The sequence below is a fragment of the Molossus molossus genome, unplaced genomic scaffold (assembly GCF_014108415.1).
Source record: "Molossus molossus isolate mMolMol1 unplaced genomic scaffold, mMolMol1.p scaffold_m16_p_36, whole genome shotgun sequence".
Classification (NCBI taxonomy): Eukaryota; Metazoa; Chordata; class Mammalia; order Chiroptera; family Molossidae; genus Molossus; species Molossus molossus.
In genome coordinates, this window is record NW_023425373.1 from 421,606 (window position 1) to 428,146 (window position 6,541).

Sequence of the window (6,541 nt, forward strand, 5' to 3'; positions counted from 1 at the left end):
AGCAGGTGGCAGGAGCTGGGCAGCGGCAGCTGGAGGGGAGTGGACAGAACAGAGGGCCAGGAGGAGTTGGGGAAAGCATTCTCAATGCATTGTTTGAGGCAGGGCGTGGCCTGGCTGGCTCTGTCCAGAGTGTCCTCTACTCTAGCTGGGCTGTCCTTTGAAGAAGGGATTGGCAGAGGGATGGGGGCAGACAGTGCAGGTGCAGAGTAGGGGAGTGGCCGGCGGCTCCTCTTCCCCTGAGACAAATATCCTGCAAAGCTGCTTCCCAGCCCACCGCTCTGGGGACAGCCTCTGTGGGGTGACCTCACTGGCCCTTCCCCGGGTCCTGTGGCCATCACTTTCTGGCTCACTTTAAGAGAACGAACTAGTCTGCCCGGTGTGGCTCAGTGGTTGAGCGTGGACCCTGCACCAAGAGGTTGCTGGTTTGATTCCTGGTCAGGGCACATGTCCAGGTTGTGGGCCCGATCCCCAGTAGGGGGCGTGCAGGAGGCAGCCAATCGACGTTCTCTCTCATCCATGTTTCTATCTCTCTCTCCCTCTCCTTTCCTCTCTCTCTAAAACTAATCAATAAAAACCTATTTAAAAAATAAAAACAAAAAGTCTGTTCCAGAAGCTCCCGTGATAAAGGCACACCCTGAGAAGGGAGTCCTCCGACCTCGGGGTGGCAGCTGGACCCCGTCCCAGGTGCAGAGCCCTGACCCGCTGGTCACCGTCTGATGGGACTAGGGTCTCTCTGTGTTGGCCTCGGGCAGGGTAAGGAGACAGCCCTGTCCTTCCTCCGGGGACCAAGCGAGTGCACTCCGTGTGGGTTCCTAAGGCCAGCACCACCTCGCATGCCTGTCCCCACCTGGAGCCCAGGCCACCTTCATCCTTGGAAACTGGCAACCACATCGCTCCCAGTTCTGCCTTTTATGATTCAAGTTCACCTGAGAAAGAGCATTTCCCCTAATAACATCCACTGGCGAATCACAGGGGACTCCGAAGACACGCGGAGTGTGACGGTCCGGCGCACTTTGCGGCCAAGCGCACTGCCTCTAGCGCTCGGGCTGCGCTCCCTCGCCGTGTCCCGCGAACAATGAGCGCACGCCGCTAAGCGCGGTCCAGACTCCTTCCGCACAGCTCGTGTTCTGTGCTCCCAGGACTTCTTAAAAACGTCAAAAAGCAATGGACATCTTATAACCAAACGTATACATTTCAGAGAATGTATTTTATATCTCTGAAAACTTTATTTCATTTGATAAAAAGGAAAAAACAAATTAGCCACAGAAAACACACGTATGCATTAAATTCCTCAAGTACACCCTTCCCAGCTGTTTGGCTTACATATTTTGCTTTTTAAACTGACCTATTTTCACAATCCTTGGCGTGAAAAGGTTTGCAATGCACAGACAGCGGTAGACTTGCATTTCGCAGAATTTACTATAGACTCTCTAAAGCAAGGTGGACTAGGAGGATCGAGACAGTTGAGATAACGAAAGATCTATCAAAACACATGTAAACACATACAGGAGCTCAGGCCCTCCTCCAATGTAGGAACAAAATGAAGGGCTGCTGAATAACTCCACTGTTCCCACAGCAGGTCCTTGGAGAGCTGACCCCTGGGAGCTAGGGGTTAGGAGCCAGAGGTGCAGGGGTCTGGGTGATGCAGATGCCTGAGATGCTCACCTGGACTGCAGGGGGACTGTCCCCTTTTCAACACAGCAACACCTTCTCAGAAGAGAGCTAACATGTATGCAATTGCAGCGTCCATCATCTAAATGACCATGTGTGGCACAAGGGGGACCAGGCAAGTGCAGAGTTGGCCCGTTCAACTGCCATTCATGCTATAAGTTAGAAACTGGCATCACGAATACTCCAACCAATGGCTTTGGTGCAGAAGGACTAGCTGGCCAAAAAATAGCCTGATGTGCAGCCCGCTACTGATGGAAGCTCCTGGCAGGGTCCCGGAGGGAGCCCGGCCCCAGACTCCTGTAAGCACTTACCCTCTCCTCTGTCCTTCCCTTGAAGCTCATCTGAGCGATGGCCACTCCGTCTCTTATCACCCTTTCTATCCTGTCCTCCATCCTGAGGGCAGAGCCACAGACGGCTGCTGGCCTGCCTGCATTTGCTGACCCCAAGAGTCAATACCCTGCCTGAGGCATCAGCAAGAAAAGGACCCTGGTGCAAGCCCTGGGCAGCTTGTCCTGAGCCAGAAACAGAGCTTGATCATGCCTTTTGGCTCCACTAAAGAGAATGCTGTCACCAGAAAATAAGACAACAGGCGAGAATCATTGATATGGGCAGAGGAACAGTGGGTTAGACACACACACCAGTCCGGCCGGTGTGGCTCAGTTGTTGAGTGTCGACCATGCACCAAGATGTCGCCAGTTCGATTCCCGGTCTGGGCATGTGCCCAAGTTGTGGGCCAAATCCCCAGTGGAGAGCATGCTGGAGGTGACCAATCGACGTTCTCTCTCATTGATGTTTCTCTCTCTCTCTCCCTCTCACTTCCTCTCTCTCTAAAATCACTAAAGGAAAAAAAGGTTTTTTTTAAAAGAAAAAGTACATAGAATAATGCAAATAAAAAATTGTACCAAATTGTATTATCCTATCATTATAAATGTTATTTATTTTAGTTGTCTTTATTTCAACAAGTAGTAGATTCACATGGTTCAACATGCAAAAGACTCCCGGGGACAGGTGGACTACGCAGAGGTTCCTGGTGCCCCGGCGCCTCCTGCCCAGTTAGTGTGGCCACTTCCTGATCCACATGCCACGCCCCCGAGCAGACATTTATTTCCAAAGGTTCACTTTACAGAGACTGTGCTATCATTTTGCATAAGTCTGTCTGTGGCAAGTTGAGGTGGAGTTGCATTTGTTCATTGAATGAAGACTGCCCGTCTCGCCTCTTAGATGTTCACCAGTGTAGACCCCACCAGCAATGGATGAGAATGTCTTATCCCCCACAAATATTGCCATCTTAGTGTCATTTAGTCTTTATTTCAAAAATTTTTTCTTTATTGATTTTAGAGAGAAAGAAAGGGAGAGATAGAAACATCATCGAGAGAGAACATCTTTGGGCCGCCTTCCACATGCCCCCCACTGGGGATCAGGCCCACACCCAGGCATGTGTCCTGACCGGGATTCGAACCGGTAACCTCTTGGTGCAGGGTCGACACTCAGCCACGGAGCCACTGGCCAGGCCACTTGAGCCTTTTCCTTGGACTTTAGAATTTCGGACATTTCAGAATCAGCCTGTCAACTTCCACAGGAAAAAAAAGAACAAGAAAAAATCCTGCTTTGTTGTTGTTGTTGTTGTTGTTTTAACAGTTTCAATAGAGTTCTAATTTGTATGTCTCGTATTTTAAGTGAAGAAAACTATCTTTCTCGTCTGAGGATTATTTATGAATATGTCTACTCCTTTTCCTTTTGCGCTACTGGCCGTTTTGCTACCGATGTGTCGGAGTTCTTCGTCAGTTAAAAAAAATGAGTCCTTTGTGCACAGTTTGAGTGGTATAAGATTTCCCCAGCTTTGTTTTTTTATTTGGTTTATTCTGTGTGTTGCCCTTATTGTTGCTGATCGTGTGTGTCAACCTTTTTGTTTTATGGCTTTTAGGTTTTGGGTCTTTGTTAGAAAGGCCTCCCTCCCTCAGGGTTATTGCCGCGTCTATGTCAAAGCGTGAGTTCCTGCCGAGGATGGCCGTAGGCTAGATGGCATTATGGATATTTTCCCTGTAGCATTGTTAGTGCTGTCACATATGCTTATATCGTTTTAAAATATAATCATGGTCAGAGCATCTTAGCAGAGCTTCTGAAATGTTCTAGAACTGCATCACTGGCTGTGCACTTTGCAGGACTTAACAAGATAACCCTGAGGCCCTGCACAGGCCACACGGGCTAGAGGGACCTGAGCAACGGACAATGGTCATGTTGCTCTTTCTGAACCGTGATGACGCCGGGGGGCCGAGCTGCGGCAGCTGTGCCTGCTGACTTTGGCAGGTGCGTGGCCCCCTGTGGACCCCCAAACCATACAGGCACCAGGCCCGCACAGCCTGGACTCACCTTGTTCAGCTAAGGAGAACCACACGGCCTCTGACCCGAGGCCAAACGCTCACAGTAGCTCACAACCATGTCACGTTCGCGGGTGTCCAGGAAGTGGGCCCAGAGCCCAAACCATCCCTGCAGCTAGCAGCAAGGGCCGGGAATGGAGATGCTGGAAAGGGGGCCCAATCTTCCTCATGTTGCGTCATCCAAGACCTGGCCACGAGCTGAGTGGCCACGCAGTGGGTGAGCCCACGTGACCTCAGCAAAGGCCTCAGAGCCTCCGTTATGCTGAGTGAGCCCCGTGTGCCCGATCCAGAGGGCTGGGCTCGCCCGCGGTCCCCGGGCAATCATGCCGCGTGCTCGTCCACACCTGCCACCTCCCTGGCGCCCAGGGCCCAGTGCCTTCCCACCCAGCCCCACACAGCCTCGCGGGGACTGTCCCAGCATCTGAGTAAAACCTGAGTGCAGCGACGTTCTCAGGGTTTTTCCAAGAAAAGTGTGTGGGCCTGGGCTGGGGAAGTCACAGGCGGGCCCTGGCCGACTGACTTCTCACAGCTGTGCACTTTCCGCCCGCTGCTCACCGCACGCCTCTCGCCGCTTCCTGCTCCCTGGCAGCACAGAAAGCCTTCATTTCAGCTCTGGCTCTAGAAGGCAGGACGCAAGCAAGACCCCAGGCCAGCCGCCCCTCATCTCAGAGGGGGCCCTTCTTTTCCAGTGTGCAAGCAGTTCGACAGCTGCTCAGGGGCCGTCAGGGCAGGTGCGCGGGCCGTCAGCCTGTCCCAGGGCAGCTCTGGGAGACGGAGACGGACGCGCACTGGGCCCTGGAGAATGCCAAGCCCCTGCGTGCCCTGCCAGACGGCGGGAAGCCCCTCCACGGAGTCCCTAAGTCAACCGTCGGGGGAAGATATAAATGCTAAGGAGCGTCACTGTCTGTCCGGGGTCATTTGCAGAAGGTCCCTTTTCTGACAAAGGGGTAGCCCTCTGTTTTCCCACCAGAAACGTAGTTGAGGAATTTGAACTGAAAAGATGTTTTCTTGTCCATTCTGTGTGTAAACGCCGGAGGACTTTCACCCTTCTGTAAGTCACGTCCCGGGAGCCGAACAGGGACCGCGTCTGGCACTGAGACTGAGCAAAGGCAGCCAGGTGGCCCCGCATGCAGAACAGCCAGAGGACACCTGGAACTCTGCGACATCTCTCCGGCCCGTGCGTGCCCGCCAGGGGCGACGCGGACATGCCAGCTCACAACGAAAGCGGCAAAAGGAAAAGCGACGCGGAAAGTGGGTGGTCTGGCTCTGACTGCAGAAGGAAGGCAGGCGCCCAGAGGGAGAGGGAGAAGGTGGCACCACGGAGCGGGGCTCCCCTGGGAAGGCCTCCCGGGCCAGAGGCGGGTCAGTAAGAAAACAGCGCGGACAGGAAGCCCTGCTGCCAGGACAGGCCTGCAAACAGAGGTCACTCCCTGTGGGCGGAGCTCAGAGCCCGAGAAGGGAGGGGTGGCATCAAAGGCAGGAAAAAGACACTCCGAAGGTCATTGGGTCACAGAGGTCGAACAGACACTGTCCTGAGGGATGTGATTGCCCCTGGAGAAGAGATGGTGCAAACTGGAAGGTTGTGGGTCTGAGAACGTGATCGTTGGCTTCCATCAGGAGTGAGTGACGGAAACCAGCGTCCCCTCTGAAGAGGGTGCTGTGGCGCATTCAGCACAGACACTGAGGGGCCTGCGGGGTGTGAGCACCTAAGACCCTGGGCTGCCGCTGTTCTAAGAACCCAGAGCCATTCCTGGGAGACAGCTGGAGATCTCTCCGCCAACTCACATGGACACACTGACCTCCTGGTTTACCACATGGGCAACCTGCCCCAGGCTGACAGATGTTTCCAAGAGGGTGTCCCTGATGTCACTTCTGACATTTCTGCAGATACTGTCTGCTGTGATACCAAGGAGTCTGCCATCAGGGATACCAATCATGCAAAAGGAAGTTAGAGAACCAGGAGGAACTTTTCCAATTCCAATTGGCATCCAAAATTCAAAAGTGAGCTTCTATCTATGTCAAGAGTGTCTAGACGAGAACCCTGGTGCTCGAGAGGGTGGTGTGTAGACGCAGCATCACCTGGCACAGCGCCAGCGGCCCAAGGATGCTCAGGCTTCACAGCCATCTCGCTGAGCTCCCAGGCAGACCCAAGCTCACCACTGTCCAGGCATCTGATGGGAGGGCAGGGACCGCTCCTTCTGCAGAACCTTCTCTGGAGTTTTCCCCACCATGGGCTCAATGGCAACACCCTTGAGTCAAAGCTATTGCCTTGAGCAGTGGGGCTGACCCTGTGAGCTCCCTCTCCATGCCCTGCTCCTGTCAGCCCTGTCCCAGCGTGGAGGCCCCGCCCACGGGCTCTTCCGTGGCAGCTATGGGCTGAGTCCCAGCGTGGAGGCCCCGCCCACGGGCTCTTCCGTGGCAGCTGTGGGCTGAGTCCCAGCGTGGAGGCCCCGCCCACGGGCTCTTCCGTGGCAGCTATGGGCTGAGTCCCA